The sequence below is a fragment of the Lissotriton vulgaris genome, unplaced genomic scaffold, assembly GCF_964263255.1.
Source record: "Lissotriton vulgaris unplaced genomic scaffold, aLisVul1.2 SCAFFOLD_2193, whole genome shotgun sequence".
NCBI lineage: Eukaryota > Metazoa > Chordata > Amphibia > Caudata > Salamandridae > Lissotriton > Lissotriton vulgaris.
The window spans coordinates 124926-137333 of NW_028242153.1; the positions used below are offsets into that span (position 1 = coordinate 124926).

At 48.5% G+C, this 12408-nt stretch overlaps 1 protein-coding gene across 1 annotated transcript in view; it reads right to left on the minus strand.

Annotated features, from left to right (window-relative positions):
* LOC147669038 (E3 ubiquitin-protein ligase TRIM39-like) overlaps nucleotides 1-12408 on the minus strand; it is a 231119-nt gene that overhangs the window by 38214 nt on the left and 180497 nt on the right. The gene's annotated exons all lie outside the window — the stretch shown is intronic.

A 12408-nucleotide genomic window follows, 5' to 3' on the forward strand; every position in this document is an offset into this window, starting at 1 on the left:
GAACATACAGATCATAATGATTACAAGAGTTCGTGGAACTATGAGCATCCCCTTACAGTTCAGGTGTCCTCCAGAAAGAGGGCTTTGAGTAAAGTCTTGAATGTAGGGAAGTGGGATGTCATTCTGATGTGGGAAGGGATGGCGTTCCATATCCTGGGAGCATTACCTGCAAAGCATTTGCTTAGAGTTTTGCGTTTTCGCGCTTTCAACGGGATGAGAAGAAGCGTGTTGGAGCTTCTGAGGGTCCTGGATTGGCCAACCCTTTTGAGTTTCGCAGCCAGGTATTCTGGTTTGCCTGTGTGGAGGGCTTTCTGTGTAAGGCATGCTGTTCGAAAGTTTGCTCGTTGTTCAATAGGGAGCCATTTCAGATCCTTGAGCGCCGGGGAGATGTTGTCGAATTTCTTGGTTCCTGTGACCATTCTACCTGCGGCATTGAGGGTGGTTTTCAGGGGGCCAAGGTGTGATTTGGCTGAGCCGGTCAGGGTTGCGATTCCATAGTCAATTCTGGAGAGCACCAGAGCTTGAGTGGCCTGTTGGAGGTCCTTGGGAGGCATGAAAGGTTTTATTTTGTAGAGAAGTTTCAGATTGAGGAAAGCGCTTTTGGCGGAGTTGGCAATGTGTTTTTTCAAGTTTAGTTTGGGGTCTAACGTGATTCCTAGGGATTTCACCGAGTCTTTTGGCTTGAGGGTGACATTGATGGCATTGATGGCTTTGAGCCATTCTTCAATTTGTGGGTTATCGTCTCTGTTGGAGATGAGAAGAACTGCGCAGCTGGGAAGGCCAAAGTAGGGGCGAAGGAGGGCGACTCACTCCTGAGTCCAAAGAACAAGTCCCCTAAAAAGAAAGAGCCTAAACGGTGCAGCTGCCCACTAATTGCTGGGCAGCTAGGAATCAAGAACTGTGACAGGGCTCTCACTAGCCCCTCAGGACAAAGACTGCGTCATAGGTTGGAGCCATCTGGCTCTAGAAAGGCATTTTGCGCATTTTTGGAGCCCTCTAGGCTCTGAAACAATACATGTGTCCCCAGGAGCCCTCTAGGCTCTGAAAACGAATATGGGCCGTGGAGCCTCGTGGGCTCAAAATACAATAATGCCAATCTGGGGGGAGCGGCCCGCTGCCTGCCGGGGCCGCTCTACCTCCCGTAATGCCAATCAAATGTGTGGGCATAGGTAGGAGCCTCTCGTGGGCTCAAAATACAATGCTGCCCCCCTAAACATAGGAGCGGCCCGCTGACATCCGGGGCCGCTCTGGCAAGGGCAAGGGGCACCACTCGGGTGCCTGAGGGACCCCCCATGGGGCCCCTTCACTTGGATTTGCCCCTAGCTAGGGCCGGCCTGCCACTGCGGGCCCGCGGGGCACCATGGCCTCCCCCCCACTCCAGCCGTCCCGGCTTACCGGCTCTCAGCGGGGGAAGGCTTCTTTCTTGGGCGGCGGTAGCGCTCTGCGGGTCTTTCTCTCCTCATGGGAGCCCCGCCTTCACAATTATTATTATTATTACATTTCTTATATAGCACCAGAATCGACCCCCGAAGGGGTATCTCCGCGCTTGCCTTGGGAACCCGTCCTGGTTTTTCCCTGTGAGATAGCCCCTACGGGGCATCCCCAAGGTGAAAGCCAGGCATCCCGCCGCGGGGGGCCGTTGTGGAGATTAAGCAAGCTTAATGCCCAGAGTTGCAGAGTGTGAACCCATGATTAGGTCCGGCACCGAAGCGAGAATTATCGAGTCCGTGGACATTTGAGCTCAACACCCTGCCGCGTCGGGAATCGAACCCTGGTCCCGGGTCTGACCTCTGCTTCAGGGTCTGCCTGCTCTAACCAGTGAGCCACACTTCTCCACAATGCACCCACTCTTCACCCCGGTCTTCACCCGGTCCCCCATCTCGGGACCGGGACTTCAGCGTGGAGCCGCAAGGCTCCGGGTCAACTTCTTTTCCGGGGCTCCCTCCTGGAAATGGGAGCCCCGCAGCATTCAGCGGGTGTCTCTGGCGGCCCCGGGGCTCTCCTCCGCTCACGGGAGCCCCGGGCGAACATCGTCCGGGCGGCCTCTCTTCCGGGAATGGCGCAGCTTTCCCCCGGCATGGGGAAGCGGAAGTCGAGCACCACAGGCCCCGCCCACAGTCATGCGGCGTGGCCTGACTTCCTGTTTTCCCGCGGCTGCGGACACATCTCGGAGGCCAAAAGGAGGGGTAGGCACCCTCGAAACCCAATTAAAATATAGAAGCGAGGTGGGCACTCGCTAAGGAGCACATAAACGGGGTGGGCACCAGTAATTAGGAATAAAGTAAAAAAGGAAGACGCAGGGTGGCACCTGCGCACTTGGGGCACACAAAGGGCAGGAGCGCTTCCCTCAGAGGGAAAACGACAGCGATTTGCCAAGTAAGGGAAAATAAAGCGCTCTCAAGGCCCTGGAGGCACAGACAGCACCAGGGCCCTAAGGAATGACCCCTTAAGCAACTAGGGCCCCAGCAACAAGGTCCTCCCAGGTAAAGAAGGAATCCTGGGGAAAGGGGAGCAGGCAGCTCCTAACAAAGAGAAAGTCCTTCAGTCCCCCCAGGCAAGGCAGAAGGGTCCAAAAGAAGTCCATCAGCAATCCAGGGGCTGGGCAGGGCCCAGGGAGGCAAGCCTTCCCCTGGACCCCAGCAGCAGCACGCCCCTGGTAGATTCTAGTCAGGAAAACAAGAACATTAAACAGGAGGTCACAGCCTCATTTTATACAGAAAATCCCTTTGTCTCTAGGGTGTAGTGTGGGGGCAAAACCAGATGCAGCTGGTTTGGGAGCACTCTGATGAGCTCAGCCCCTCTTACTATTTACTGGCCATGCTAGGGTCATTAGACGGACCACAGGGGGCGGAGCCAGCATTGTGTGGGGAAAGCCCAGCCCTATTCAGGTCCCAGGTTCAGCCCCTCCCTCACATCAGCATGCTAATCTCAACACTCACCACTGGGGTAGACCCATCCTGACTCCTGGAGCCAGGCTCACCAGCCAGCTCCAGCCAATCACACGCCAGATACAAATTACACAAACATGCCAACTTCTAGAAGTAGCACTTCCACACTAGACACAATCACGCCACATACATTATTGCGCAGCATTTAATCACACGAGTCTGCACATACCAAACTCGCATCTGCACTCCCCACGCATCAGAAACTACCATGGACACACACATTCCCTATGCATTCCTATGGGAGGGCAGGCCAATCTCACACACGCACTCAGAGAGCGCACGCACTTTACACTGCGCCACAGTGCTAAAGTGCGCAAAGACCAGAAATCATTATAATTATTTCAGAGTTCAAATGCAAAAAGATCAGGGGTGAACCTCCCAGATTGCCAAGTCCAACAATATATATAATACCGACCCCGATGAGTGGCGGCTGTTACTAATAACAATTTTCTTCTTTCTATCCCACAGATACAAATGGTTTATCGTATTTAGTAACTAACGCTTGCTTATTAGTTGCAGTGTTTTTCTGATTTCTTGAATATTTTCACTATTTTACCTCACTGGAGGTCACATTTTGGAGTGGCACACACATGGCCACCTGTGTTGTCCTGAAGAAGAGCTCTGGGGATGCTTGAAACAGGTTGAAGTTTACTAGGGACCCCTAACCCATTATAGCTATGTCTCCCAGTATCTCACCCCTTTTTTATGCATACCGAGTAGGATCCAGAATAAAGTTATTTTGCCCACTAGTTAGGCATGTTTAACTCACTTTCCCCACTCCTCATCATCACTGCACTACACATAGTTCCTCACAAAAGTTCTCCTACGTAACGTCGCAAGTAGTAGCACGCCTCAATCTGCAGCGGATTGAGATGGCCCCTATGATGAAGCATGTCACCCTGGTGAGTGAGGGGACTCAAGAAAGGAAGTCTTTTCTTTCTTGCTGATTTTCCGACTCTTATTGAGCGAAAATCTTTCCCTTTGTGCTAGGTCCCTTACCCGACATCTCAGATTTTTGTAGGTGCTCAAAAGCCCACACACAAATAAACTTTCCATTGTCTCCTTTAAATATGCTTTGTCTACATCTGTCAGGCTTCGACTTTGATATCATGCAATTTGTGCAGGAATATGCTTTCCAGATGTATACTGAAAAAATATTGTCCCAGAAACAACTGGGCTAGTGCCCACAGTAAACTCAGAGCACAATTGTAGACCAAAATAGAGCATATCCCCAGCAGAATACATTTTTTTATCTATTTTCTTTAACACATTGTCACTTTCATCTACCCACTTGAAGCTGTGTCCTTTGCAAGTTAGTTCTTGTAATGTGAAGCAAATTGGGGTTTGCACTGAGGAATATAACTTGCCATTTCCAACAAGCATTGGCATAGCCAATAGGTCTGGCTTTTGGGTCTTTATAAGTGTTTAGTTATGCAGCACAATATCCTTACTGCAACAACATTAACTGCTGCATGGCTAAACACTTATAAGGTCCCAAAGGCGAGACCTATCGGCTATGCCAATGCTCGTTTACTATGCTAACGTTTATTCCCTCGGCTGTAAGTGTACTCGGCGCCAAAGGGAAATTGATATATATTTTGGATTGTCTATAGGGCTAGTGGAACAAACGTTTTAAGAGCGGACTCTCTCTCCGCTTCGGTATTGTCAAAGAAGCAAGGCTAGAAAACAGCAGCCGTGTGGTAAACGCGTGCTTGTCGGCCTTAATGTTGATGTGGCAAAGTCAAGACTAGCCATTTCAAAGCTCATCTTTAAATGATTAACCTGTTTGCATCTAAAACGAAGCGAAATACAGTTTGCAGGTGGAAGGGGAGAATGACGCTTGTGTCTACTAGGTGGCGGCCAATCACCAACCTTCTTTGCTTCTTGACGGCAAAGTGTATTAGAGAAAGAGGCCGGGTCTTATTAAAGCTGCGAAGTCAATACCCCAGAGAAAGATAAAAGTACAGTTCTGTGGCAAGTGAGGAAATTTAGAGGCAGCCTTCGCTCCCTGGAATGAAAGTAGAACAGCTGTACATCTTTATACGTTTTAAAAACAACAATTTTAAAATTGCGTTTGGAGATAGCGATGTTTTGGTTTTCTTCAACTATCTGGTCGAGCAAAATCTCAAATGAGAACTGAAACTCACAACTGCCGGGAGATTCAAAGAAGACACGAGCTGCAGCATTACCCGAAGATGTGCAGGTGAAGTCTATTATCAGGTGAGGTATTATTTCCACTATCGAAATAGAATTAACCATTAACACTTTGAAACAAGCATTGGCCTAGTGCGCGCCTTGCACTCAAAGTTAAAAAAAACAAGCTGCGAGATTTGCTCTGTGGTGGGGGAGGGGGCGGGGCATTGAAGCGAGGTGCGTGTGTTTGGCCGATCGAGAGGAAAGCCATATGGTGCCTCTGCGCAGCTGTTCACGTCATTACCATCAGCATTGTTTGGGTTCTTGCAAATACAAAGGAAAGCTTTTTGATCAGGTTTTTCATGATATATTCTCTTAGCGGTACATATTTCAAGAACAAAAGAAAAAGGTAGCACACCTGCCCTCACTTCTCATTTACTAGGCACCAAAGTAGCAGATGCATTAATTAATATTAGGCAATGAGCCAAAATATCACCTTCCCTTGTGCCTGAAGCGGCCCGTTTACGGCGTTGGTTTAAAGGTTACTCACATCTCGGGCATCTGCGCCGGCTCCTGTACTTGCCCATGCCTCGGGGACGGTGACTATCGAAGAAGTGATCTCCCCAGACACGAAGACAAAGGCGCAGGAGGGAGCTTCGGCTGGCAGTGAGGCAGCTACTCACTGAGGGGAGGCAGCCGGCAAACGAGCAGGAAAAGCCTGGGAAGGTCCATTGACATAACACGAGGGGGGTGCTCTCTCCTCTAGCAAATATATCAGATGCAACAGTGGTGAAGTCCATTCCCCCTTCACATTTACAGCTGAAAGGAAAGGAAGTAAGCGACAACGCAATGTCTGATATAAATGGCATCACATGTATTATTGTGTTGCATTAGGAAGACATTTATTTAAAGTGTACAGCGTCTTTTTTATTTAAACAAATCTAATAAGCAGTTAAAGTCTGCAATAGCTGTCTGGGTTTAAAGAATGTCTGTGAAGACTGGTTAAACAATACTTTTCAAGATGTGTTTAGCGCATCGGCGAATGAAGGCATCAGCGCTATGGCTCACGTTCAGACAAGCATTAGCCGCGCGTGAGGAACAGAACCCGGGAGTTGTGTGTGTGCGCGTGCGCTAAAAGAAACGCGAGTGGTGCGCGCATAACAGCAAGCTGGTGGCCGGCAAAAGCTGTGGGTAGCACTTTTAAAACCCAGCTACTTAATGTCTCGCCAGAGCACCACATGCACTGGTCAGGCGAGACCTAAAAAGGAACATACTTTTGACACCTCTTGTGATACTCTTGTTTTGTTGATTCTCTCAGTTTTAGAATATCTGGTCTCAGGCCTTTACTAGAGAATATATGCCCAAAAAACTAATTATCTTTTATTGAAGCCACGTTTGTCATCATTTAATGCTAATCCTGTTTCCAAGAGTTTTAAACATATGATAGTGCTTTACCAAGTTCTTCTATAAACTAGTATGCCATCACTATCATTTCAGATATTTCTTACATGACTTATGACTTTTCTGATAATTTCCTTAAATCGTTCAGCTGATGAGGATATTTCAATATTGAGCCTTCTACGCAGACATAGGCATTGGTGAGTTGAGTAGTCTGTAATATATTGTGACTGTTCATCTGATTCAAGTTGGTGATGCCTATTATGTAAACTTTGAGAAAACAACAGCATCATTTAAACAGCTTATCATATTTGATAAGAGGCGCCCAGGATGGCTCTCTCTCTCTCTCACTCTGTAGCCGTATCTGACATATAAATGTCGACACAGATGCAAATCTTGTCTGTTTCCTTTTTGGGCACTGTTGCAATAGGGGACACCCATGCAGTTGGTCCCAGTACTGGCTCAAAAATGTCTTATTCTAGCAAGTTTTGCATCTCTTCAATTTTCTGCTGGAAATGTATTGGTACTCTTCTACGATTTTGTGCTACAGGTTTTATTGCTTCATTTATGTTAAGAGTTAACTGCAAACCTATCAATTCTTGCAGGCCTTTGAATAAATAAGGAAATCTTTGCATTACTTTGTGATCATCAGTGATTCTTTATGGCAGCAAGGCCCATTAATTGTACTGTAACTCTGCTAAGTAGACAAATGGCAGGAGTTTCATATCAAGTCAAAGTTTATTAACTCACAGAGGCTGGTATTTAAAACAATAAAACACATTAAAATGATACATTAGTAATGACCCCAACCCCCCCTCCTCACAACCAGTCAAATTCTACACAATCTATTAATTCCCACAGATCCACCAAAAAAGGTTAAAAACGAGTTTGTATCATTATATGGCAGTTCTTGCACTCAGTCCTGGTACGTGCCATTGAGAATCCTAAAGGATCTTGAGACTGCAAGCATCACACTGTTAGAACAAACGTATTTTTAAAAATTTTGCTAAGGCACATGCTACATCTAAAAATTCCATATTCATCAAAAGGGCAAGTGCTTCATTCTGATGTTTTATATTATATCTAATAATTAATTAAAAGGGGCTTTAAAATCAGACGAGTCTTATAGAAATTAAGACAATCTAGTAATAAATAAACATTAAAATGTTGAAACCTTATTCCACACCTGCAGTTATTCTCTGTATCCAAAAATGCATCAAACGTTTCAGTTCTTAGGTACTGACAATTTAAAGCAACATAATAGTTTAATAGTAATAACCATAAGCGAGTGTTTGGGAGTATAGATATGTACGGGAAGGCACTCTGATTTTCCCAGGATTCCATCATATAGTTGGTTGAGGGCTGTAGGAAGGTGGGTTTCTGTTGCAGTAACCCCTCCCCACTTTTTTGCCAGATTTATGATGCACTTTGACAGTGTGCCCTGGGACCCTATCAATTAGGTTCCCAGGACCTTTATTTGGTCCGTAAACTGTATCATTCTTTCCACAATCTGCACACTTCTGGTCACGTACACATCCCTTGTAAAGGGTACCAACAGCTTTGCGACCAGAGAGGGCCTCCGAGGAATGCAGCATGTACTGTGCCACCCTCGGAGACCCCTCACCTTAACACACACACACACACACATAGCCATTGCAGGCTGCGTGTTTTGGTGCAGACAAAACTGAAGAGTTGACATTGTATACATCCCTGGGTGTCATGCCCACAAACCCTGCCTGGGGCATAGACAAGTCACCACTCTAACAAGCCTCACAGCCCTAGGAGGGGTGCACTATACCACAAGTGATGGTATAGCAGAATGAGCAATATGCCCACTCACTGTATGTGACATTCTCAGGCACTGTAAGTGCAGTGAAGCCAAATTAAGAACAAGGGCTGGGAGGTTGTCATTATGAACTCCACAGCTCCATGATAGCGATACTGTAAGCTGGGAAGTTTTTTTTTTTGATTAAGTACATCACATCAGTATCAGTGACATTTATACAAACAAGCATCAGCATCGCCAATGGGTCTCGTCTTTGGGACCTTATAAGTGTTTAGTTATCAGCACAATATCCTTGGTGCAACAACATCAAGTGCTGCATTGGTAAACACTTATAAGGTCCCAAAGGCGAGAACTATTGGCTATGCCATGCTTGTTTATATATATTCTTAGTTAATCAGAGCCAAATAGAAATGGCCTTTTTAACACAACTGTAGATGCCACTGAACAGACTTAAATAGAAATAAAATATTTACTGCAGGGTAATCTCTTTTATTATTTTTCTTTCATAATTCAGTGAACGTAAAAACAGACAGCTTGGTTGTAAAACGAACACAATTTCGTATTCTAGTTAAAAAAACACGAAGTAAACATGGAATTCTTTTTTTTTATTCATTTGAATACAATCACAAGTGCACTCATTCAGTGGATATAATTTAAAAATACTTGAAGCGCAAGTGTGTGAACAAAAGCTCTGCTATGTGTGTGAAAAGGGAAGTCAATTTGTATCCATTTTACAATTTAGTTTTGACTGACATGCCTATTAACGTCGATTTCCAGTCGTTTTTAGAGTGCTTAGTGGAATATTCAAAGCACAAACACCAGACAAACTGATGGTATATTTCCCACTAGTTTAAGTTTAGGGCTAGAGGTAGGAAAGTGTGTGATGGGGTGATAAACGAGAAAACTGCAGAAAAGAGACACGAACATGTGCCAGATTTCACAAACATTTTGCAGGTACTGGAATGGATCGTCTCCTTCCTCAACGGAAGAACACAGAGAGTCCGCCTACCACCGTACAAGTCAGAGGCCACCAAAGTCATCTGCGGCGTCCCTCAAGGATCCTCGCTGAGCCCCACCCTCTCCAACGTCTACATGAGCCCCCTCGCGGCCATCGCACGCCAACACAACCTCAACATAATCTCCTACGCCGACGACACCCAGCTGATCCTCTCCCTGACCAACGACCCCGCCGCCGCCAGAGCCAACCTGCACGAAGGGATGAAAGAGGTAGCCGAGTGGATGACAACCAGCCGCCTGAAACTGAACTCAGACAAGACGGAGGGCCTCATCCTGGGCTCCTCGCCCTCCGCCTGGGACGACTCCTGGTGGCCCCCCAGTCTGGGCACCGCACCCAAACCGACGGACCACGCACGCAACCTGGGCTTCATCCTGGACTCCTCCCTCTCCATGACCAGGCAAGTCAACATCCTGCGCATGCTTCGGAAGATCTTCTGGTGGATCCCCACGGAGACCAGGAAGACCGTCACCCAGGCCCTCGTCACCAGCCGACTGGACTACGGCAACGCACTCTACGCCGGAACCACCGCCAAGCTCCAGAAAAGACTCCAGCGGATCCAGAACACCTCAGCCAGACTCATCCTCGACATCCCACGGAACAGCCACATCTCCGGACACCTGAGAGACCTGCACTGGCTCCCCGTCAACAAAAGAATCACCTTCCGGCTCCTCACCCACGCACACAAAGCCCTACACGATCAAGGCCCGAGCTACCTCAACAACCGAATCAACTTCTACGCTCCCAAACGCCACCTTCGATCTGCCAGCCACGCCCTCGCCGCCGCCCCACGCATCCGAAGAACGACGACCGGAGGAAGGTCCTTCTCCTACCTGGCCGCCAAGACCTGGAACTCCCTCCCAGCCGACCTGCGCCTGACCCAAGACCACCTCTCCTTCAGGAAGAAGCTCAAGACCTGGCTGTTCGAGCAGTAACGCCCCCCCCCTCCCAAGCGCCTTGAGACCCTACGGGTAGGTAGTGCGCTCTATAAATGTCTTTGATTGATTGATTGAGGTAATTTTTCAACATGGAAAAGCCTGTAACACGACGCCTATCAATGTTCGGAGTTAGTTGTTCTTCCTTATCCCGTGGTGGATAAGTGGAGTGGACACCTCCACATTGTATTATAGTGTGGGGGAAGAGGTTTCGTCAAAGTGAAAAATGATTTCTTTGTGGAGGAGGTAGGAAAAGAGTGATCTAAACATATGCAGATCACAGCATGACAATTATTTACTCAGAGGTACATTTTGAGAAGTGGGAGTACCCCGGTAATCAATAACTGTTAAAAGTTTGTAGATTGTTGGTGATTCCCCAAAATGTCTCCAAACAAAGGAAGAAACTTACCGGAGAACATTTCCGATTTTGAAAGTTTGGGTGTGTGAATCAGCCCGAAAGTGATTTCCCCATAATGTTCTTAATATATAGAGCTTCATTCTACCTTTTCATTGTTTTGACGTGCAGTAAAATCCGGTGTGTTATTATTACTCAGTTCAATGGTAGTTTATTTTCCAGCCTCAGGAGGATGGGCGGTGGGGGTGGGTCCCTACCAGGATTCGAACCCCTGACCTGCAGAGCAGCACCTCTCAGCGGCGAGCGTTTAACTCACCAAGCCATCCCCGTCAGCATGTGAACTGACAGTCAATAACATGGTCTTTGGACGCAGCTTTATGGACCTTCACATCTGCCCACAGGAGAGAGGCAAGTACTCACACTAATAGTTGGGTAAGTACAAGGCACAGGGACTAGCACAGCGTTTAGAGAACGGCTTCAAGGAGCTGCAGCGGGTAACATGCAATGTGACCCCTGCAATGTTGGAGAGGGCCCACCGACAGGGTTGGATTGGGATTGAAAATCGGCACGGGCATGCAAAAAAAATAAAAATCGGCCCACATTTGCTTAATCACTCCTCAAATCACTGTGCACACATTAATGGGCCGGCCAGCGAGACAAAGGGAGTGACACCTCTTGCTAAGCGGAGGTAATGAGCGCACCTCCGCCTCTAGAAAGGCCACTCAGACACCCACTGGGCCGCTGGCTGTATTCGAACAATAGACACAGCCCAAATGGCCCCCCATACTGCTAAAAAAAGAGGCCCACAGCAGCACTCTGACACCGGCCCCTCGGGCATTGCCCGAATTCCCGCATTACCAATCCGACGCTGCCCACCGAGGCTGCTGAAACGGCGGAAGAGCGATTCTCCACTAAGTGGCATATTTGTTTCAGAATGTTTGCTTGAATTTCAAAAGAAGTCAGCATAACGGGAAAAATCCACAATTTGAACGTTATACTGCGGGCTGACCGACACGTCCCTGCAGGGGACACACATAAGAGGGCGGCCCCCTTAGTGCCACAAGATGGCACACGGGGCAGCCCAGTGTCCCGCGACCCTGCTAGGGTCCTGTCGTCACTTCCGGCCGGGTGGGGGCGGGGAGAGGTATATATTCCTCCCCCGCCCACCTGGCGTCCTCTTGGTCCCCTCACCCTGTCGCCGTTTGGTGTGCCCTCTGTTGTCTCCGTCCAGAGGCCTGGTCTGGCGTCGGTGAGCTGTTTTTTCTCCGGTCGCCGGGTGGTGTTTCTGGCGGTGAGTCGTCCCCTCTCAGGGATGGGGTTTTGAATTTTCACCGCTTCCTGAGGCCTACGGGGGCTGTACAAAAGTCCCCCTTGGGGTCCGCTCCCCCCCTCCTTTTCTCCAGGAGGTGTAGCGGGGTCAGGAGGCCTGTTCACGGACGCGGAGGTGTGAATGTCTAGGGGTTATCTTGCCTAGTGCTCCGGTTTAGAGTAGCCTACCCCCCCTCGTGCCAGCTCTCCTGCGTGGGTAGGTAGGCGCATACCTCCAATGTGTAGGGCATGCCTAAGGAAGGACGGGGGGGGGGGGGGGATAGCCTTTTGCAGCGGAGGGATTTTGTCACCTATGAGGCGAGTGTTTCAGTCGCGCTGGCCTGCCTGGGGCGTGTGGGGCTGAGCAGAGCCAGCAGACAGTGATGCCTGGAGCAGAGCCAGGTGTTACGACATCTGCTGAGCGTTGCTTTTCCCCTCATCCCATTGCATACTGGGGCCTGTAGTTGTGGGAGACTATGATACAGGGCCTGGTTGTTACCACCCCGTGCCAGCTGTGGGGCTCAGCGTAG